The sequence below is a fragment of the Danio rerio genome, chromosome 3, assembly GCF_052040795.2.
Source record: "Danio rerio strain M-AB ecotype USA chromosome 3, GRCz13ab, whole genome shotgun sequence".
Classification (NCBI taxonomy): Eukaryota; Metazoa; Chordata; class Actinopteri; order Cypriniformes; family Danionidae; genus Danio; species Danio rerio.
The window spans coordinates 10147489-10172500 of NC_141023.1; the positions used below are offsets into that span (position 1 = coordinate 10147489).

General features: G+C 36.0%; 1 protein-coding gene, 1 long non-coding RNA gene and 1 other non-coding gene across 3 annotated transcripts in view; 1 reads left to right on the forward strand and 2 right to left on the reverse strand.

The window, feature by feature from the left end:
- The window catches only part of LOC141381140 (uncharacterized), a 686936-nt gene that overhangs the window by 586801 nt on the left and 75123 nt on the right, over positions 1-25012 (forward strand). The window lies entirely within an intron of this gene.
- The window catches only part of si:ch211-190o19.1, a 491573-nt gene that overhangs the window by 156576 nt on the left and 309985 nt on the right, over positions 1-25012 (reverse strand). The window lies entirely within an intron of this gene.
- Positions 51-24892, reverse strand: LOC556776 (uncharacterized). The gene is made up of 19 exons (XR_015480409.1): positions 24714-24892; positions 21066-21413; positions 20623-20979; positions 18655-18759; positions 18471-18566; positions 18186-18278; positions 15564-15638; positions 15246-15359; positions 14978-15028; positions 14450-14542; positions 12034-12117; positions 10990-11094; positions 10565-10633; positions 3379-3435; positions 3134-3229; positions 2807-2905; positions 1818-1836; positions 1382-1427; positions 51-1252 (listed from the first exon to the last, which is right to left on the reverse strand). It is a non-coding gene; the product is annotated as an uncharacterized LOC556776 (transcript).

Genomic DNA, 25012 nt, shown 5'->3' on the forward strand with positions numbered 1-25012 from the left:
TATTGTTGTATGAACAGAAATTATAAACAGAACGAAACTAAAGACAAATATGAGAAATGTAACAGCTTTATTTTCATATTTACAGTCTTCATTTCTATACAGTCAACATACTGAACTGCACTTACAAGAACTTACAGTCAAAACACTTTACAAAACCGATGCTTATTTGAAATATTATACACATATACTGCTGTTGCACAGATTAACATTTGGCAGTCAGTTCTGATAAACTTCACCGTCATCATCAGAATCAGACAAACATAAACAATGCCTGATTTTAAAGCAATATCCACAAATACTTACAAAACACATTTCAAAATATTTTTAAAAATGTACATTTATTATTATTATTTATATCTAATAAACTCAAAGATGAATACATCACCATTTAAATAAAACTGTAAATAACAGACAGTACAAGAACAATCATTTTAAATAAACAATAAATCAATTAGTTCTGCTTTATATACCAATAAAGTATGAAGTGCCCAACTGATTCTGTTTTCTCTTAAGGTTTTTTCCTTCACTCTTCTATTGAAGTTTTTTTCCCTCTCCGCTGTCGCCACTGGCTTGCATGGTTCAGGATCTGTAGAGCTACACATCGATGAATTTGCTCTTCAGTGTTTGGACTCTCAGTAATTATTTTAAATCACACTGAACTGAGCTAAACTGAACTGAACTGAAACACTAAAAACTGAACTACACTGATCCAGTTACTATGACCATTTATGTGAAGCTGCTTTGACACAATCTACATTGTAAAAGCGCTTTACAAATAAAGCTGAATTGAATTGAATTGAATAAAGAAATAAAAATAAACACAATATACAGTTTGATCAGGTCTGGCGTGAAAGAGAGAGAGAGAGAGAGTTGACGTACTCTTGAAGACAGGAGCTGATCAGATGCTGAGAAAGTGTTAATTTGAAATATTATACACAAAAATTACTGCATAGACAACAAAAATCTGCCACAGTCAAAATCTTAAACTTTTCCTTCGTTTGACAGAACAGAAAACCCGATGGACAAATATTCAATCAAAATTAGAGACACAAACATGAACAAAAAAGTTACTGATCAATGCTGTAGTCTCAAACATGGACAAAAAGATCCCTCATTTTATCTAATACACAGTTAAAGATGAATAAATTAACAGACACAGTTGTAAAAAATGTACCACAATTGATTTATTTGTCAATCTGGAGAAGCAGAATCAAGTGCAGACAGAATCTCCATTTCACAGTGCTGTTGTTCTCTGTGTACAAAACAAAACATTGTTATTATGTCATCAGCACATCTGTACTCACATCACTCCACACTAAGATGACAAACCCTTACTGCATACTGCAGATCAGCTGATACATGAGATATAATATTATATTACCATGAGTTGAAGTCTTTCAGCGTTGTTCCTTTGACTATCTGCAGATCTGTATTACAAAACAAAACTACGGATTGAACAATGAAACAGAAAAAGCTGAGTGTGTGTTATACGCATTTATACTACAGGACAGTTGAATTGATTCTGATTGGCTGTTGAGTATTCCAAGGTGTCATTATTTTTTAGGTTAAACACACAGATAAAGTAGTTCCAGCAGGTTTTGAGCGGATTACAGCGCTATTTCACTACGCTAAATGATTTCAGTTATTGCACAGATACAAGCAGTTTGAGGACAAAACCTGAAACATGTGAAAACAATGCACACAACATACTTGTCTTAGTTTTCCAATAAATTAACAACCTGTTTTTAATTATACCATATGTATATAATCATACATGCATACCATGAGAGCTGTGACAAATAAAAATCTGAACTTACCCTGATCTAAGATCTTTCCCTATGTGATAGAAGACAATACAGACAAAATAGTTAATAAACAACTGATCAGAAGTTTAAATGCATATTTTATTGAATGTTTGTCCATTTTCAGACTGCATTATGAAACCCTGATCTCTGCCCCAAGATTTACTGTTTGTAGTTTAGATACATTGTCTAAATTAATAGAGTACAGTATTTACAGTACATTACAGACAAACAAGTCAGCGATAAATAAATAAGACCAATATAATTACATTATATTAGCTATTATATTATATTATATTATATTATATTATATTATATTATATTAAAATATATTATATTATATTATATTATATTATATTATATTATATTATATTATATTATATTATATTATATTATATGATCAACATTAAGTGTGTACCTTATCACTTTACTACATTATTAGTTTGTGATGTTCATTTTTAAAGAGTAACTGGCTTCTGACTACTTGACTGAACATTCAAGATATACTTGATACTTTACACTGAGCTTTATAATATTTAAAATATTAACATGATAATATAATATCAACAGAAAACAAGTGTCAACTTAATGAGAATAAGAAAATTATGCCAAAATATTTTTTTATTTTATGAGTTAATGTTTATTAAATGCGGATGCATTTAAATACTACTAGTTTACTAGTCTGTTTCACCTAAAAACAGACATCAAAACCTTTCTCTCTGTTACTAGCCATTTCTTCCATGTGTCATGTACAGCAGTAAAGGTAAACATTTGTTTATTTCTACATCAGCAACTTATGGCTATTTTATTGTAAGATCAATATACATAAAAGCATAGTACAACATAGTTCAATAACAGATGATGAAAAAATACCCTACAAATAATTTTACATTAAAAATGTTAAATATTATTTTTTCAGTTAAAAATAATGAATAACTCAACTGTTGTAAAGGCAATAACGAAAAAAAAAGATTGTCAAACACAAGATATTAAAATAGACTTACAGTGAGCGTGCATTTGTAACAGCAGCCAATAAAAGGCAAAAGCAGATTCAGAAGGGAAGACGATGACTCTCAGATCTTCAATGACACGCTCTCCATTTACTAAAGTATTACAATTAAAGAAGAGTTATGAGAAACATGCATGCAGGATATCTCACAGCAAATTGGTTAACTATTTAATATGTAACTAATCTGTGTTCTGCTCATTTTCAGCAAGATTTTGTATTAGATCAAGTTGTTTTATAATAACAGTTAGGTTAAATATATATGCCATAAAAATGCACACACATACACAATCATATAATCATTTTAAATATGATATTGACTCACGTGCTTTCAGGATGAGTTCTGCTGTCAGTGAAACAGAGTTCAACAAAACAACACCAACTGCTCCAAACATGTACATGATCTCCTTACAAAGAGACACTGAAACAAACACACAAAAAAGGTAAATGATTAAATGTTGCATTAATGACACAGATCTCTTCTATTTTCAGTTCTATTAAACCGGCTTTATGCCACAATAAATGCATAGATGATTACTGAAAATAAATTATTGATCAGTGAATGATTACATGTGTTTGATCCTTGCTCACTCGCCTCAGTCTGCTGTCGTCGTGGTCTCCGTTTTTCTGAATGATGTTTTATTGTTAAAAACAAAACTCAGATGAATGAGCAGAAAATATGACTTTATTTTGGGATCTTTTCTATTCTAGCATGAGAAAAAGACAAATATTTTTTTTTTTTATGACAACAACAACAATAGTAATAAATCAAAAGGCCTAGACAATATTTTAACAATTTATTGGTAGTAAATCAATTCTGTATTATGGATTATGAAATCAGAGAGAAAAGTATGAGCATATCATGTAAATTGTCTCTAAAACACAATGTAATGTACAAAATAATGTCACTAATAGTGTAATTCAAACATGCAGGTCAAACTGACATCATTAATGTGGGTTTAGTTTAGCACATTTATTCTGTACTCCTACTTGATGAAGCATTATAAGTCAGTGATGGACAGTGTTGTGCAAGATACTTCCAAACTGTAATATATCACAGATTACTTGTTACTGTTATACAACCGTAAACCCTTACAATATTGCTGTCTCAGAACTTAATATGTTACATTACTCTTATATTACTTTTTAGTTACTTTCACCAAAATAACTACAGAATTAAGACTTAACATTCTAACATGAGTACTGAAGTGTACTGCAGAGCATTTTACACCCAGTAGAAAACGATGTCATGAAAAGATGCAGATTTTTTTTTCTTTTATTATTATTGCCATTATTTTAATCACTTCAAATTCGAGTGGCTTACAACACAAAACTGTCATGCATAAAGTGAGCATGAGGAACAGCTTTCTCAGTATAAAATGCAATTAGAGGACCAACCCCTAAACCTCACTCATTTTAGGTCATAGAATTGAACATATAGGTTAAACATTACCTAACTGCTTAAAAAGAAAGCAGATAAAACAGAGATCTATATGATTCTAAAAAGACAAAATTAATCCACTGACCGAGAAAAACTGCTGCTTTGGCTTATCACTCTCGTCCTCCGTTGTCTTTCTCTTCGCTGTAAGTGGAGTGGACGCATAGCAATGCTCCAGAGTTTTTTTTTTAAATTGCTAGTGCTAATTCTCAATGTCGATAATTCTCTCAGGTTTTTACAAAGGTTGCATTTGACAATAATGTTCTTCTTGTCCTTATATAGGACAAAATCTAAGTAATGCGCGTATGGCGTTATTTCACTGACAAATGTCATGAGCGCGGTATTACAAGTCAAGAGCACATTCATATAATACGAGCGAGTGAATCTCTTTGTAAGAACTCATTAAGCTGCATTCCTCCTCCTGACCAGAAGGAGGTGCTCCTGTCTCCTTGCACAACAGGATCCAATTGTCATGCTTCCTCCTGAACAGTGGATGGCTCCACGTTCTCACCATCTGCTGTGTGCCACCACTCAAGCTTGATTTGCAACACCTGTGTCTTGCCCTATATAAGTGTGTGTGTTACAAGCTACAGTGTTCAGTCTTGAGCCAGTACCACCCGGTGTTCTCCAGATTGTCTAGAGAAGCTAAGTGACATTCTACTGTTGTGTTTTTTGACCCTTGTGTCTAATTTGTTTTGCCTGTTTACTAGAAGCTCGGCTTCAGTTATTTCTGTTGTACTTTTGAATTCTATTTTTATAGTAAAACTCATCTGTTTATTTTTTCTGAAACCAAGGCCTCAAGTTCCCTTATTATTCTTCTGCTCTTGGGTTCATCTAGTGAGGAGTTAGCTCAAATGGGAAAAGCCCCAGCTTTGTGTCCAGGAGACCCGGGTTCAATCCTCACCTAAACCAACACCTTACAGCAAGACTGAACCATGGAAGTGAACCCAGCAGGAGAAGCCTCACCACCTTCCAATGTTGATCGTATTCTGTCTGCTTTGTCTGATCAAGCAACCACTATCCAGAACCATGAGCAGATTCTTGGTGAGATCCTCCAGTTACTAAATCCTCAACGTTTAACTTCTCAAGGAAGCCAACCAGTAGCCATTCCTCCAACAGTTTTTGTTGCTTCATCTGAGCCCAAGTTACCAGCACCAGAGAGATTTGATGGAGACCCAGAGAGGTGTCGAGGGTTTGTCACCCAGTGCACGCTGGCCTTTCAATTGCAACCCAGCAGCTTTCCCACAGAGAACAGTAAGGTAGCATATATCATCACTCTACTTACTGGCAAAGCCTTAAATTGGGCCACATCTTTATGGGACCAGAAATCTCCCCTTACCAGCAACAGTACCAGTTTTATTGCAGAGATGAAGAAGGTCTTCCAACATCCAGCCAGTAAAGGAGATGTGAGTTATCGCCTGCTTCAACTCTCTCAGGGTGAGAGGAGTGTGGCAGAATTTTCTATCGAGTTCAGAACCCTGGCCTCAGAGAGTGGATGGGGCCAGCGAGCACTAAAGGCCACTTTTCACCATGCCTTGTCCTCTGAATTAACGGATGAACTGGCCTTTAGAGATCCTGCACCAGATCTTGAGTCTCTCATTGATGTTGCCATCCGTGTTGACCATTGCCTAAGAGAACGACAACTGGAACGAGGTAGAGAGACCAGGTTATTTGACCCTGATGTACATTCTAGCACCATCACTCAGCCCCTTCAATCCAATGATCTTGATGAACCAATGCAATTGGAGAGAACTAGATTGACCCAGACGGAACGGGATCGGCGGATGAAAGACCAATGCTGCCTCTACTGTGGAAAGCCAGGCCACTTCCGCTCCACTTGCTCTTAACTGAAGGGAAAAGCCAGCTATTGTCCAGGGAGAGGGGGTCCCGGGCGAGAGTAGATACTTCCCCCCGTGCTATCACTTCTGGAGTATCCGTTCAAGCCACTATCACCCAAGGCAACCAACTTCACCATCTTAGTGCCTTCATTGACTCTGGAGCTGCTGGTAATTTTATGGATATCAATGTGGCCAGTGAGCTGGGTTTTAGAACCATAATCCTCCAGAGACCCCTCACCATTACAGCCCTAGATGGCAGACCTCTTGGTTCAGGACAGGTTAGTCGCTGCACTACATCTCTCCAGTTAAAAATAGGTGCACACCGAGAAGAGATACAATATTTTTTGATCCATTCACCAGAACACCCCTTAGTGCTTGGTTTCCCTTGGCTATTCCACCACAACCCTTTTATAGACTGGTCCAGATGTGTGGTAAAGAGTTGGGGTACTAACTGCTGTGTTTCTGATTTTTCTTTTTGCCATCCTCTCGAGCCACTGGAGACATTTCTTGGACCTCAGCCTGATCCCTCCAGATCACCCTCAACCCACACTATATCCATACCTACCACAGAAGTGCGGGTAATACCAAAGCTCAAGCCATTAACTTTCGAGTCTCCAGCCCCCTTGCCAGAGCCACCTAAGGTTCCTCTTCCATGTTTGTCTCGAGTTCCCCAAGAATACATGGATCTCAGTGAAGTCTTTAGTAAGTCTCAGGCTACTTCATTACCCCCGCATCGTCCATATGATTGTTCTATTGAACTTGTACCTGGAGCAAGCACACCTCGAGGTAGATTGTACTCCCTCTCCATTCCTGAAAGAACTGCCATGGAGAAATACTTGAACGAGGCTCTAGACAGTGGTTTCGTTCGCCCTTCAACCTCACCTGCAGGAGCAGGCTTCTTTTTTGTTTCCAAGAAGGATGGGAGTCTTCGACCCTGTATTGATTATAGAGGTTTGAATCACATCACCATTAAGAATCGTTACCCATTACCCCTAATGAACACTGCTTTTGAGATACTGCAGGGTGCCACTATCTTTACAAAGTTGGACCTCAGAAATGCTTACCATCTGGTCAGGATCAAGGAAGGAGATGAGTGGAAGACCGCTTTAAACACCCTACAGGCCACTATGAATATCAGGTAATGCCCTTTGGCCTTGTAAATGCCCCAGCTGTCTTCCAGGCATTCATTAATGATGTCCTCAGGGAAATGTTAAACAGATTTGTTTTCGTTTACTTGGATGACACTTATTTTTTCAAGTAGCTATGAAGAGCATGTACAACATGTCCGGCAGGTTCTCTCCCAGTTGTTGAGACACAGACTGTTCGTTAAGCTGGAGAAGAGCGAATTCCATGTCTCCAAAGTGTCGTTCCTTGGGTTCATAGTATCCAAATGTAGCCTTCAGATGGATCCTGGCAAGATTAAGGCAGTACTGGATTGGCCACAACCATGTTCAGTTAAAGAGGTACAACGATTTTTGGGGTTTGCCAATTTTTATTGGAGATTTATTAGAGGCTTCAGCTCCATTGCAGAACCCCTCACTGCCCTCACCAAGAAGAAGGCCAAGTCATTTGTGTGGACTGAGATGGCCAACAAGGCCTTCAACAGACTGAAGAGTCTCTTCACATCTGCCCCCATTTTAGCTCTTCCAGATCCAGAGCTTCCTTTTGTAGTGGAGGTTGATGCTTCTGACATAGGCATAGGAGCGGTCCTTTCTCAGAGAAGTAAGACTGATAACAAGCTTCACCCATGTGCTTGTCTTTCTCACAGGCTTACACCAGCACAGAGGAACTATGACATTGGGAATGGAGACACTGGTTGGAGGGGGCCAAACATCCATTTCTCATCTGGACCGACCACAAGAACCTCACCTACATTAGAGAGGCAAAGAGGTTAAACTCCAGGCAAGCTCGCTGGGCCCTTTTCTTTAATCGTTTTGATTTTACTCTCTCTTATCGCCCAGGCTCAAAGAACTCAAAGCCAGATGCACTGTCAAGGCAGTTTGGGTCTCTAGACAGTGAGACCACACCGGAACTAATAATACCTACCTCGAGAGTGGTTGGCGCAATCCAGTGGGGAATTGAAGTTCACGTCCAGGTTCTGGAAGTTATTTGGCCAACTCATTGGATCCTCCATTAGTCTCTCATCTGGCTTTCACCCCCAATCCAATGGTCAGACAGAGAGGGTAAACCAAGAGATTGAAAGGTCTTTGAGATGCTTGGTTTCAGACAATCAAACCACTTGGAGCTCCCGGTTGGTCTGGGCTGAGTTTGCACATAACACCCTTTACCACTCTTCCCTAGGAATGTCTCCTTTTGAGTGCCAGTATGGTTTCCCACCCCTTATGTTTCCAGGACAGGAACCAGAAGTCAGTGTCCCTGCTGCTACACAACTGGTCTGCCGATGCAGACGATCATGGCAGAGAGCTTGAGTAGCCTTACTAAAAGCTACCGAACAACAGCGGAGACAGGCAAATAAGCGCCGAAGGCCAGGGCCCACACTTTGCCCAGGTCAGAGAGTGTGGCTTTCAACCAGGGATCTTCCTCTTCGGGTAGAGTCTCGCAAACTAGCCCCACGCTATATTGGTCCATTTAAGATCCTCCGAAAGATAAATCCTGTATCCTACCGGCTACTCCTGCCCAGGTCCATGAGGATTCACCCCACCTTTCATGTGTCCAAATTAAAACCTGTTGTATGTTCCTCTTTCTCCCCACCCAGCAAGCCCATACCAAGACCCCGGATCATTGAGGGTAGACTGGCTTACACAGTACGCAGACTTATGTATTCTCGACTGGTCCGTGGGATGGTGCAGTACCTTGTCGACTGGGAGGGCTATGGCCCAGAGGAGCGGTCATGGGTGCCGGCTAAGGATATACTGGACCCAGTGCTTATCACTGACTTCAATCATGCCCAAAGAAGCTCCAGAGGAACGTCAGGAGCCGTTCTTAGAGGAGAGGCTCCTGTAAGAACTCATTAAGATGCATTCCTCCTCCTGACCAAAAGGAGGTGCTCCTGTCTCCTTGCACAACAGGATCCAATTGTCATGCTTCCTCCTGAACAGTGGATGGCACCACGTTCTCACCATCTGCTGTGTGCCACCACTCAAGCTTGATTTGCAACACCTGTGTCTTGCCCTATATAAGTGTGTGTGTTACAAGCTACAGTGTTCAGTCTTGAGCCAGTACCACCCGGTGTTCTCCAGATTGTCTAGAGAAGCTAAGTGACATTCTACTGTTGTGTTTTTTGACCCTTGTGTCTAATTTGTTTTGCCTGTTTACTAGAAGCTCGGCTTCAGTTATTTCTGTTGTACTCTTGAATTCTATTTTGAAAAAAAAAGCCCCAGCTTTGTGTCCAGGAGACCCGGGTTCAATCCTCACCTAAACCAACACCTTACACTCTTTGCTCCTGCACCGATTTCCTCTGTTTGTGGACAAAACTGCTTGCGAGCTCTCAAATATAGACTGCTCGTGTACAAATTTTCTCACGCTCTCTCAAATATGCATATAAAAATTTTCTTGTTTAATTGTCGTGTGTTACCTTTTTCTTTTGTGCTTTTTATTATGATTTATACTGGTGCACTGTTTATTAACAATAACCAAAATACTAAAATAGACTCGCATATTACATAATAAACCAGAACATATTTGGCTGTATGTTACAGTATATGATGAGATATTTCCAGTTTCAAACACTTAAAGACACAGAGAATAGACTTTGGATGTCAAGAATACATTTTATTTTAAAAACATTTATTAAACATATAAAAGGTGCACCATGCTAATCAAATAAAACACATTTTAACAAAAATATAACTAATGCAAGCAGAAATATAACTAATAGAAAACAGGGGAAACTTGATAAGGCATTATAGCCTACTGTACTATTCACTCTTCAAATAGCGTATTATATTTGAGAGCTCGCAAGCAGTTTTGTCCACGAACAGAGGAAACCGATGAGTGAGCAAAGAGATTCGCTCGCTCGTATTACATGAATGCTCTTGACTTTAAATACTGCGCTAACGACATTTGTCAGTGAAATAACGCCATATACGCGCATGTCCATCTCGCAAACGTACTGTCTTCAGCCATTTTTATCTATTTGCCGGTTTTCCAGAGCGCATTAGGGCTTAACGTTACTGCGAACCAGGCTGAGCCAATAGCCTCGGACCTCGAGCTCAGAGGCTGAAATGATTCCACGTTCAAAGTAAAAAGGTCCAATAGCCAGAGGGAGATTAATGACAACACACGCGTATATTCACTAACCCCAAACAGGAAATAGAACTGCGATATGTTTTATTTGGTAATATCTTGCATGCGAAAATTTTGTTGTAATGCACGCGTTACTGAACATGTACCGAGTAAAATATTACTGAAAATGTATTAGTAAAGCCTTACACTACAGTGTTAAAGGAAAAAAGTAATACGTTACTGTAATACATTACTTTTGTAAGGCATAACTCCCAACACTAGTGATGGACAATACCTTGCACAAGAATCATGATAATCTTCAGAACGTCAAGAAATGAAATGACACAGATCCACTCCAAGCGCTCTGACAATTTAAAACAGCATTTCTGATCAGCACAACATGTCTAATAAAACAGATGACTAGATAAGCTATTAATAAGCTATTAAATGGCCTTTCATTCATCACTAAACTCACTGTGTTCCTATTAAATCTATAAAAAGTTTATTAAATATTACACATTATGTACATCATTGTTCCAGGTCAACAATCCTAACTAAAATCTTACAACAAAAAATCTTGCATTAAAGATAAATGTGAGCTTTCCCACACCAAAAAAGTAAATAAACAAATAATAATCTAAACAGTGCTATATATGTCTAAATGTAAAAAAAAATAACTAAAAAATTATACAAAACAACTTTAAAATTAATGCAACATACCTTTCTCCCCTTCCAATATAACCAGATGAATATAAATGACTATAATGATATCCAGAACTGATATTGTGATTATCCACAATGCTACAATCCATGTTCTGCAGAGACCTGTCAATGAAAAGACGACCATCAGCATAATATTAAAATTGACCCTTAAAACATGCTTTTGATCTGACTGTGATCAATCTTCTGTTTATTTATTAACAGCCCAAAACTGAATATTCTGTCATTTATTCACCCTTTACTACAAAAAAAGAGAAAAAAAAATCTTCTTTTGGGTTCAACAGAAAAAAAGTCAAAAGTTTCATGACAAGTAATGTGTCAGTAAATCATGACAGAAATTTTAGTTTTGGGTGAATCAAAATGTTTTAACTTTTTTATGATAACTTTACAACAAATGATCTAAAGCCATTCACTAATTTTTACAATTGTACTGATTTTTTATCATCCAATGCAGTCTTTAACGTACATCTTGGAATGCTTTTCCATTTTCTATGTATCTTTTGCTGTTTGTGACTTTTTCATTTTAAATTACTGCCTGGAGAACTTCCCTTAAAAAAAATAATTGTAAATAATTATTCTGACTACTTTGACATAATACTCTATCATTCAAAAATATATAAATATAAAAATCATTTATCTGATTGAAGGCACGTGTGAATGCATGTCATTCCACTTTCACAAAACTAGTGTATAATCTGCACCGAATGAGAACTGACGGAGCTCCTCGACAAGATTATATCACCTTTTCTCGACAGGTGAAAATCAGGGGCAAAACTAGCTAAAAACCACCATATCTTAACATGGTGGCTAAAGTACATTTATTGGCCCCTATACTTTCCTGACTTTTCACAACACAATTATCATCATAATTGTTGCACTTTTTCAGTAAATTCACTTCGAAATGCATTAATAACACCAGTACAAAGGATAGCTTCTGTATTATATAAACTTTATATAAACTAAAAATTATAGGTTATTATTATTTCTAGTCATATAACATTTAAAAAACACTCAATTAACCATGCAAGAATGGAATTAACTTACATTTGGCTGGTGGACGAAGAAAAAACAGCATACAGGCCAGCCATAACATGCAACCAATAACCACAGCAAAAACACCAAAAGGTCCTATAATAAAAAAATATACAAGATCCCATTATTTTCCTAATCGAACTATGTTGATAAACATGATGATAATTGATATGCTGTTTTCTTAAGTATGTTTTTGAAGGTAAAGGTATTTTTCGAGTGGCTGATCATGATATATTGAAATGAAAAAGAGACTGTTGGGAAACATGATGATGGTTTATGCTATTATCTTGTGAAAATGTTAATAAAGGTAAAAGTATTTTTTCGTATGTTTGATCATCATGATATATCGAAAGGAAAAAGAGAATGTTGCCGAACAGAGTTGTTAATAATAGGGATGTAACGGTATTGTAAATACCGTCATACCGCAATATAAATTTTTTTCGATATTACCGAAGTCGCATGACTCGGTAAAACTATAGGTCTTCTGAGAAAATTTGCTCAGGCGAATGAAGCGAACGGGAGGTAGCTTAAACTACATTTCCCATAAGCACAGGCGTGGCCATAATCCTTTGCGGTCTGTTGTCGCTACAGATCCAGTAATGCGGAAATGGAGTGTGCTGCTAGTAGCGGAGATGAAAAAAAGATGGAAATGATCGAACCTAAAGCGGGTGTTGTCGCCGCGCGCGTACTGAATAGCAGGGTTGTCGCGCGCGTTCTGATCAGCTGTGTTGTCTCGCGCGTATTGTAAAGCGCCGAGGGGGGGTTGAGCGCGCATACTCAAGAGCGGTGTTATCTACTGAAGGGCTGGACGGAGGTTGTGTCGCGTCGCGGGGGCACTTTTGATCGATTTGGAAGGGCATTTTCTATCCAAGACTAAAAAGGGCATGTGCACTGCACAGGTTGAGCCCTATGTGTGCACGTGCCTGCAAGTTGGGGAATACGACTAATAGCAGTCATGGGGACTGCAGAAACACAGCACACTGTTCAGATTGATGCAGACATTGACTTGTACCGCAAAGAGATCTCTATCTCACTCATGGTTTGTCTTCTCAAGTGGGGGAAAAACAATGCACAACGTTACCCACTGCTGTCAACATGGGCCAAGTCATATCTCTGTCCCAGAAACCTCAGTCCCAAATGAGAGGGATTTTTTCTGTTGCAGGGGACATTGTAAATACCCAGAGATACCAGCTTTTACCAGATTATAGTTATATGATAATTTTCCTTTAAACCCATCTCTATCTAAGTGAGTGAGTGATTAAATGTTGAATTGATGAGTTTTCAACAATACTAAATTGAAACTTTATTTTTTTACATGGTTTAATAATTTTTTGTTATTAAAATTGAAGTTCCTGTTTCAAAGCTTACAGATAGATGGCTAATTTGTATGTCATTGACACTTTTGGCACTTTTTTGGAGTATTTTCAAAAGTTTTGTTTTTCCTGTAAATGATTCAATAAATACCGTACCGTGACATTCCTACAGAGGTATTACCGTACCGTGAAATTCTGATACCGTTACATCCCTAGTTAATAATGGATAATGAAATGAGTGGCAGTTAATTAATTGCACATTGTGATTAACTCTAGGATAAAAGGGTGGAGTGAGAGGATTGTGTCACACACTGAGGAAGACATTGTGCCGAAATGTCTGTGTCTTTTTAATCACCCGTAGACTGTAAGAGAAAAAATAAAAAATAAAAACACTACGAAGCAATCACTTGAGTGCGAATCACTACCTTTTTTGAAAAATAGCATTGACAAGATTGACGCACCAAACCAAAGAAGTTCCTAAAAAAGACTCAAGCGCGCAGGGCAAACTCTACGCACGTGACCCAATCAAACTAAACAAAGAAATAATGTCATCAAACCAGATAAAATTATTACTAGTGACTTATTAAAACATTACAATTAGAGGTAGCACTTCATTATACTGTACATTCTGTGTTCTGTAAGTAACTTTGCAACTGCATACACTATCAGTCATTGGAATAATAAAGACTGTATTATTATTATAATCTGCTGATACTTTACTATGATGAACCCCCAACAGACATTTTGGCTGTAAGAACTGTGTAGGTCTGCTTATTCGCAGCATTTAAATTTTAAATTTACCAGACGTTAAATTTACCTCTACTAATACTCCAGTGAGAGATTGTTGGCATACAGTTGCAAAAACACTAATTATTACTATGTCTAAAGTGGATTATCACGTTAAAGTGTAAACAAGTGGGAGTCTTCAGTGCGTGTGTGTGTGTGCGTGTGTGTGTGTGTTTTGAGCATTTACCTTCATTTATGCACACTGATGTTTACACGTTAGTCTACTACTACAACAACTAGTGAACAGTGAACTCAGTTTTCACATTTTTACAATCTACTTGTTTCATATCATTGTAATACATTTGCAAGAGATGAGTAAACAGTGTCACCTAGAGAGGCAAATCTAAATGAGAAGAACAACTGGAAGAATCCAAAGAAGACCAAGGAGACGATGATAAAGCAACAACAAATGTTCTCAAAACCTAATAGAGAGAGAGAGAGAGAGAGAGAGAGAGAGAGAGAGAGAGAGAGAGAGAGAAATGAGAGAAAAGACAAACATTAATTAAAAATGGATTTCAAATACTGTCCACTGCTCAAGACAACGGTCAGTTTTGAATTAGTCACACAATGACTGTTGTTAGTTTAAGCAACAAAGGCTAGTAACAAGTAACAGTCTAAAAAATTTAGATTTATTTGGGGTAAAAAATTGGAAATGTGTATTTATTTTTTCCCTTCCGATTTCAGTTATTTTTGTGCTTTATTTATCAGCATTTAGCAACACACGACTTTACATTTGTCTACTGCACTTTGAGATATTGCATGAATTAATAGTTAGTAACAGTTTAATAGTTAGCTGTTTTAATAACTTTACTGGAGTATAACTAGTAATGGAGTAAAACAAAAGAGCATGTGTTCACCTGGAGTTTGGATTCTCTCTCTTTGTCTTTTGAAAAGCCTTAAAACGTCCCCTAAAAATCAAACAAACAAATAAATACAAACACAGTTAGACATAATAGGAAACTGCCATGATTAAGCCATTGTGTTTGGTAACTGTGTTATAAAATGCAAGTAAATTAATTAAACCAGTTAGTAAAGTAATGAAGATAATACATATTTGCTTATATACTTAGCTTTTTACACAGTATAAACCATGTATAAGAAATCAAATCACTCAAAAACTCTTACCTGTACTCAACATGAGGCACATCAGCACAACAACTCCAAAGCAGAATCCAGAAAATACACGAAGTGTGCTGTCTGTTTCATGTGCTCTCTTTCTCCAGCCATAAGAGAAAAGAACTACAGAAATAGAGAAATTAAAAGACACACAAGATCAATAATGTCCTTAAGCAAGTTCACACTGAAAAGAAGTGGGTTATTGAAATAAGAGTTGCACTCTGTCTTTTATTATTCATTTATTTTTGTCATTATTTTGTTATATTTCATAAAGCTCTTGTGTCAGAATAATGAACCTGGTCTCAGTTGTGTGAAATGTGGATTTACCTGAATAAACAATGACTGTGAGAACTGCAAATTCTGTTGTTGGTGTGAAAAAGCTGGTCCATGATTTAAGGCTCTCTGCAGACAGAAAGTGTGAAACACATCAGCTCTTACACACGGTCTTATTACAGTTTCATGTTATCCTGTCTTGACTGACTAAATTACACAGTTTTCTCTCGACACAGATCAGCATGTATCCTTACTGCCAAATTAAATATTCAAACAAAGATGATCATCAACATTCAGATCATCAACACATCAAATATAAATCCAAAAATACTTTATAGTAGATAAATTGGGTATTTATTTAAAAGCAATGCACTTGTATAAAGTACTATATTTAACGTTAGTGTACAGATTCATGGCATTACTACTACACACACTGCCCTCCAAACTTTTGGAAACAGTAGGACTTATTAATGCTTTAAAAGAAGCCAATTTTGCTCACAAAGGCTGCATATATTAAAGTAAATACAGTAAAAACTTCTAAATTGAGAAATTACGTTATTAAAACAGGTTTTAATAATGTAATTATAATTGTATTTTGTATAAACAGTTTTCTTATTGAATGTACTTTCAATTTTAGTTTATTAATGTGACTCAAAGCTGACTTTTCATCATCATTACTCCAGTCTTCAGTGTCATATGATCTCTCCAAAAATCACTTTAATATAATGATTAGCTGTTCTTTGTTAAAAAGAAAGTTAAAAATAAGCTTTTAATTGTTTTCAAAACTCATTTCGTTTTCATGTTTTTGGAGTACAGTGTATCTGTTATATTGCTGTACTCTGTACTTTCAATATTTGATGCCTTAGCATATTTAAATGCAATAGAAACATTCAGTAACGATACAATGCTAAGAATTAAAGAGACCTATTATGCAAAACTCACTTTTATAAGGGGTTTAAACACACTTGTGTAGGAGCAGTGTGTGATTATAGCCAGCTTCTCATGGTAAAAAAATATTAGTTGTAATCTTTTTATAATCACACTTGATAAAAACAGTCAGGAGAAACACTTTGATTGACATTCTCCATTTGTACGTGTCATCAAAGCCCTGCCCACTAGTGACAATCTCTCCTTCATTAGCATACGGTGTTAGTCTTGTTTTTGAATCTGCCACTATGCTGACATGCAGGCATTTGTAGCTCCGCCCTCTTTTGAAAAGAGCACAATCTCATTTGAATTTAAAGCGACAGTCATCAAAATTACACAATTAGGATCAAAGCCTAAAAGGGGCAGTTTCAAAGATTTATAAAACATTATTTGTGTAGTATTTTGAGCTGAAACTTCCCAGGGCTTGAAATTGCGGCCATTTTGGCGCCCAAAATTTTATCAATGTGACCTCAAAATATATTTAGTAGCATTTGTGCGACTGCACAAAATTGTTGTGTGTGACCAGTTTTTACTGCAAAATGTTCACCACATGCGCACATTTGGGAGACATTCACGCAGAATGCATCTCTGCACTTGAAACGTGAAACGCAGCGTTTAGGAATGGTTTAAAAATGGTTTAAAGTTTTATTGTCAACTTGCTGCAGTAAACAAAGCCAAGTCCGTAATGCTTGCCCCGCCTTCACGCTCTTCTTATTGGCCCACTGCTCTAGCACTGAAATATCAGCTGTCAATCACTCAGCCAATGCCTTCTGGCTTGGGATGACAGAGAGAGCTACTACCGTGAAAAACTCTAAAGCGCTGAAGATGAGAATGAAGATAACACTGACAGATTTTGTTTCAGAAACCATGACATCTAAAGTTACAAATAATGACACATCTTACTAGGGATCATGTGCTAAATGTTAACCACCATCTAAACTTTTCGAAGAGTGGATAAAAGACTTCCATTGGCTTCAAGTCCGCTATGAAAAGTCTGTGGCATGGAATTTTCAGGTAACTGTTTGCCACATCCAGCACGAGAGCTTCTGTTTAATCCTTCATATAATCGCCAGATGCTGTCCGCTGTGCAAGTGACAGCTATATGTAAAATTTAACACCACCTACACCATCGCAAACAAGCTTGCACCGAGTAAACTAGTTAGCTAATATCGCTACTCATGAAAAGACCGGTGTTGCTATTAACATGACGTATGCATATAATAAGGAACAGTATATGTAAAAAAACATCAGTGCAATATCAGATACCATCCGTGAGAACAGCACAGTTATACTGTTAACAGATTCATTCATGTCAAGCCATGCGTGCAGGGCCGGTGAGAGGTCTGTGTATCTTTTGGTCACTCCGTTATGTTATAAAAATCTATTTTGTTGTGGTAACGGGATTTCGCTGAGACATATTTTCCTCATGCTTGCATATATATATTTATTGCTTGTTAGTTTGATTAGTGTTGATTTCAAGTGCAATAAATCTGTTAGTATAAAACGGTGCAATAATTGGTGGGTGCGACTAAATTTTGGCTGATGCGCCTAAATTTTTGCAGTTAGGAGCACCGCTGCTACCAAGCAAAAAGGTTAATTTCAAGCCCTGCTTCCCATACACTCTCTGGGGACATCAGAGACTTATTTTACATCTTGTAAACAGGAGCATAATAGGTCCTCTTTAATGCTGCCATCAGTGTGCATATGTTGTTCTCTCTGTGGAAAATTAAACTTAAAATAACAACATACCTTGAAGATACTTCAAACAGGACAAAGCCCAGATCAGCATGACAGGCCTCAGAATATAAAGAGCAGAGCAGGTGATGGTCTCATATAAAGATCCTGCAACACAATATTTCATTACAGACACTAAAAATAACTGCATTATGTGAAGCTATTTCTCCAATAAGCCACTACTTAACCATTAAAGAACACAAATGCACAAGACACTGACAAGATTCAGTCAAAGAAAACATTATTAATAAATTTCTTTTAACTCGAACATAGCAAAAAGCACTAAACTCCTGCACTCACCTTCAGTAAAGCCCCAAAGGATGAAGGCTAAGAACATACAGATGTTTGGGAAAAAGACCAGAGAAAGCTGAAGAATCGAGATTGTGCTGCTGGAGACTAAAGAGGAAATTCACAATAATCACAATCACATGAATAAAACACTTACACTGACACATAATACAGATTTATTCACTTAATAACAAACCTGTGTTTTTATATCTGCAGTAGATCAGAGAGCAGAGCAGAAGAACAGCTCCAGATCCAGCAGCAACACTGAAAAACAGCACAGCTATGTGCAAAGAAGAGAAACCTGGAGGAGGCAGCATCAGTTATAACACTGGACAGAACAGACATAGCATATTTACTTTTTACAATAGCAGGTGTTTTGCACAAAACCCCAAACAGTCTGAAAAATCCATAGTCAGTAAATGCGCATGCATTTTAATATTCATCTATATAAACTGTCTTTAAATGTGTTCTTCATATTCAGCTGAACATGAGCAATAAGCAAACTACATTGAACTACCATTGATTCAAATCCAACTAATAATGTATCTTGCTCCAGAATGGGAGAAATGGAGATTCTGGAGAAACTATAGACACAATAGTCACAATAAACTGATGAAAAGTAATATTGAAGCTCAACAGTTTTACCTATGATGTGGTTTAAAAACACTTTTTCAATGTTTATTTAATTCCTCTGTAAATTAACAAATAAAAATTATCAATTTGCTAAAATAGAACAGATGATTCATTAACTATTTTGACAATCTTCATGGGGCCTCGACACACAAGCATTAAACAAACAGACTGACAGCTTCAAAAAAAATATTATGTATGTAAACTAAGCTACGATCTCCTATAAGCACACTGCTTTCATTCTGTTTAGTTCTTATTTTTTAATAATTTGGGTTAGACCAAAACATTCAGAAATTCTTATTCACAAATTATTTAAAATCTGATAATAATATATATATTATAAAAAAAAAAATACCTCACACTGCTGCCAGTCTACAGTTACGAAGACAAAGCTTAATCAAATTAACAAAACAAATTAACAGTTTCTAAAATCAAAAGCCCCAGGAAGTTGTGGTTTACTATGGATTTATAACAACTAAGGAGCATTGTTAGCATTAGCATTATGCAGCAGCTTCACAAGGCTAATTGCATTTATAATATAGTTATTCCATATAAATAGCAACAGAGTTTGCCTGCTCATTGAGTCACGATAGACAATAGTAAAGAAACTAGCCTTCCTCTCATTGAAGGAGGCTTGACTTGAGCTATGAATTTAACCCTTCTGTTGTTTAACCTGAAATCTGTCTACACCGTTTGCCCTTTGAGTCAAAAATGACCCACCTTCACTAAAACTGTAAAATAAAGCAGCTAAACTTAATTTCACTCTTCAAATCTGTTGTGCAGTATTTCATCAGTGTTTCTCATTTTTGACTAAGTAAAGGGTGTATTTTGCTCATGCTAAAGGCACCTGCATATGAGTAAAACGTTTTTAGCAAGACATTATTCATAAAAGTTAAAGCAGCAAATTATTATAGCGTGTGTGTTTGGGAGGTGTATGTGTTTTTGTTTGTGCAGCAGTAGTTTTTGTGGTGTAAAAATAGTGTTATAACTGGTAAATCAAAATTGACCCAAAGGACAACCATTGTTGGGGTAATTTTAGAGAAACTCACCAAACATCAACACAGTCAACAGTTTTTTTTCTGCAGTTAAAATAACGCATGGGTCCTTTTTGACCCTTAACAGATGGGTTAAACCCATGAGTGAAATTCTAAAGGCAAAGACTGAGAAAACATTTCAGCTGACAGGGCAATGGCTGCTGCTAAGATAGCCATGTGATGATTGATATGCCTAAATGATCATGCTGCTCGTATATCTACATGGTGAACTTCATCAAATAAATCTGTTTTTTGGCTCAGTGAAAATAGCTGGAATAATAGTCAGCAACACAGTCAGCGGAGTCTGTCTGTAGAGTAATTTACATACAACAACTTTGAATCTAGCTCAATCAATCAGAATCACGGACCGTGACCATGAATAGCAACAAAAAGCATTGTTAACACCATAAAATGATAAAAGCTGTTGGGAGATACGGGTCAATAATGTTTAAGAAGTTTTCATTTAAATTTAGAGCATTTAAAACATATTTGTTCCTTACCCAGTCTCTCCAGCTCTACAGTTGCATTGGCTGATAAATCTCCAGCAAACACTTGACACCTGTAAACTCCTTTATCCTCAAACCTGACACTCTTCAGTCTGAGAGAGAAGTTTCCTTTGGGGATTTCAGCAGTGAAGAACTCAACTCTGCCTCTGAACTGTTCATGTGATGAATCTGGTAAAATCTCATTGTTTTGGTAAAGCAGAACCAGAAAATCTCCATCTTCATCTGTTTTCAACCATGAAACCTCTTCAATGTGTTCAGGAGTGATGTGAGAGTCTACAGAGCAGTTCAGAGTCACGTCCTCACCAACATATGCAGAAGCAGGACGATTTGATCCTGATACTAACAAACGCTCTGAAAGAAAACAAATAGTTTCATTCATTACATCAAATGCTATTTGATTTAAAATGTTCACCAGAATTTAAGTTGATTTCACTCACCATTGCTGACTTTTATCTGAGCCACAGTTTCTCCAGAATCCTGCTGACTGTGAACTCTACACCTGTATTCTCCTTCATCTTGAGCTCTAAGTTTGTCCAGACGGAGGGAGAAGTTTCCATGTTGAATCTCCTCAGTAAAGAAATGAGCTCTATCATGATAATCCTGCTGCTGGACCTCTGCTCGACTCTCACCATCTTGATACAGATGAATCAGAGTCTCTGAGTCTGCTCTTCTCCATTCCACCTCCAGATTCTCCACTGGTAAAGCTTCATCAACATAACAGGGCAAAACCACTGAAGATCCCAGAGGAGCAGACAGAGGAGCAGAGGGACCACGAACAGCTAAGCCTATTAAAAAAAAAGAATAAAACTGAAAACTGCAAATAACATTAAAGGGCCAAAGCACTTGTGGCACCGCTTCCTCAGTGGCTTTAAAAAAAATAGCATAGAACGCATAATCTGAGAGACAGGTAAAAGGTCAAGGCAGGTGGCAAAATACGCATTAATAAGACAGTAAACAAAGGTCAAAGCACAGTTAGACAATCCAAAAACACTTTATGATAGTCACTGCAGGGAAACAAAATTAAGCAAAGCATACCGTATGTGTGTGTTTGAGGTGTGCATGTAGTCCATGTCATTAATGCTGAACAGCTTCAGCTGTGTATGTGTAATCAAGAGTTGATCTGGAACTGGTGTGCGAGTGAAGTGCATTATGGGATGTCATTCAGTTCATTGCCAGATGAGTAGTTCAGGTGAATGACAGTGAGTGTTCTCCAGCGATCTGAAAAAGCAGATCATAACTATTATTTTTAATGATGTACAATTTTTGTGGAAGCTGTGATACATTTAACTATTAAGTATACTTTTATGAATAGAAATATTATTAAAATTTTAATATACTATGATCTACTATATTACATTACTAGAGTACATTTTTAAACATAAATCAGCAAAATTGTTTTTAAAACTGATTTCTGAAAATAATTTTTATACTATTACACTATCTAGTGGACAACCTACTAATCACAAAATTTAACCATTCAAGATATCTAAAATATTTCAGCATATTTAGATCCTGAATGTTTTTGTATCATGCTGACACTATTTAATGGGAATTACATGATTTACTTTACACATGTTAGATCATCAAATATTTCAATATTTTCAACATTCAGACTAAATTAGCAGTCTTCCTGTTTGTCAGAGCTAATGACTGTAAATTAGAAAGTTGTTCATCTTAATGAGAGCAATATACAGGTACTGGTCATATAATTAGTATATGTTCAGAATGTTGATTATTTCACTAATCACTCAGTGTCTTCAGTCTCTAAACATCTTTTAAGTGTTGTGAAAAGGAGTGGTAACATTACAAACTGGTACATGCTTTACTGTTACAACTTTTTCTGAAAAAAATTAAATTAAAAATCATGAGGAACACATTAAATACATACATATTGCATGCAGACAACACAACAAATATTATTTAATGTGTCCTTATACATAGCAGATTTTCTCAACACATTTCTAAACATTATAGTTTTTAATAGCTAATTTCTAATAACTAATTTATATTATCTTTGTCATGATGACAGTAAATAATATTTGACTAGATATTTTTCAAGACACTTTTATACAGCTGAAAGTGACATTTAAAGGCTTAAATTTGTAATAATTCTAACTTCAACTGTATATGTGCACACACACACACACACACACACACACACACACACACACACACACACACACACACACACACATATATATATACATATACATATATATATATATATATATATATATATATATATATATATATATATATATATATATATATACATATATATATATATATATATATATATATATATACATATACATATATATATATATATATATATATATATATATATATATATATATATACATATATATATATATATATATATATATATATATATATATATATATATATATACACACACTCACACACACACACACACACACACACACACACACACACACACACACACACATATACACACACATATATATATATATATGTGTGTGTAAACACACAGGTTTGCTCATTCTTTCCATTAATGTGTTCACAGTGACCCTGGCTAATAGATACAAAAGGTTAAGTGATTTCACTGAGGTTGTTAAGAATAAAATAAAATAGAAATTATTTCAAATAAAATAATGTTAAAATAACTACAGGGTCTGTTAACACACATCAACTGAACAAATGAGCAAACCTGTTGAACACTTTTTATAATTGTTTGGCTATAGGGAAACGATCAAAGTCCAAGAATGTTTGGGGTTATTTGAGCCTTTAATAAAAATGTACAGTAAAATGACAAACAAATGAAAACATCTGTAGTCAAAAAAATATTACCCGTATCTTAATTGCACAGCCCAGGCATTTAGTAATAGTTAATGTATGTTGATGCATTATTAACTTAATTTGTGAGGATTATTTATGCTTTATAAATTGCAGTAACAAAGGCAAAAAAGCAAATAGTAATAATAATAATAATAATAATAATAATAATAATCACTCAACATAGATTACACTGCAATGTTACACATAAATATGCATACTGTATATGTTAAATAAATAATTACATTAATGTATAGACATCAGAAATGCATCATTAAAATAAATAGATGACTGAAATGAATCAGTTGTTGTATTGCTTTAGCTCTATGACTTTTTCTCTTTAACTTTTGTCTCACAATCTTTGATTAAAAAATTTATAAAAACACAAGGAACTGTATCCTGTCATCCTATTAATGTTTATGTTAATAGATCACAAAGTGTTTATTTAGAGGAGCCAGCTCCAATTCTGCAATAGAACCATGGTTATAATGGTTAAAACTCTGCTCTGTTTTTAGCTACTTTACTTTTACTCCTAAAGCTGAAGTAAAACTAAGCTTCTTTATGTAGGCTAATTATTGGGGTTTTGCATCAAAAGCTATTTTAAAATCTTAGCTGATTTTATAGTTACTATAAATTTTATTTAAAATGCTATTGTAATTTTTTCATTTAAACTATAGTTGATTTGGTGGTTGTTTATTACAAATACCATAGTAAAAAAAATAGTTCATATTGTGGTTACTGTGGCTTATTATATATATATATATATATATATATATATATATATATATATATATATATATATATATATATATATATATATATATATATATATAGTTTAACAATGGTATAGTAAAAACCACGGTTGCTTTTTGTAAGGGACTTTTCTGTATGCTTACAGAAACGTACACCGTATCAATATACTTTATTACTTAGGGTAGCCTACATGTGTTGCTTATCTGCTTATTATCACCCAAGCATTACAGTGTGTTCCCTTATACCTTTACATTCTTTATACTTACTAGCCTATACTTCCAGACAAGCACACCGTTATTCACAGCACTCGCGCGACACTTTGCGGGTTGTAATCTAAAGCGTTAACTACACAAATAAACCATGCGTCAAATATGGACAGCCTTAGGGGTCATACATTATGATTATGATTTTCTTTCTTTCTTTCCCGTGATCTCGACATGTCAAAAGTTGTTTTCTCATGATCATGACATCACAGACTATTTTCGCATATCAAATAAAAGTTACAATATACGTACCATCAGCGACCAGTAGACATATATAGTGACATAAATATGCAGGTAATAATGTCCATCGTGCATTCAATTTAGAAAAAGATAGCATAGTCATAAAAGATTATTAAACCGAAAACTTTCATGAGTAATATGAGAGCTTGACAGATGAGCCATAAGAGCGCATGGCGGACAAGGGACCGTCTGTCAACTCCCTATTTTGTGTTAAAACGTCGACGTTGTATAACTGTGGGTAGTAGACGTACAAGGATTTCCAAGGTTTTGTTGAAGGCTCACAGACACCAGAATGATACACTACTGTCAAA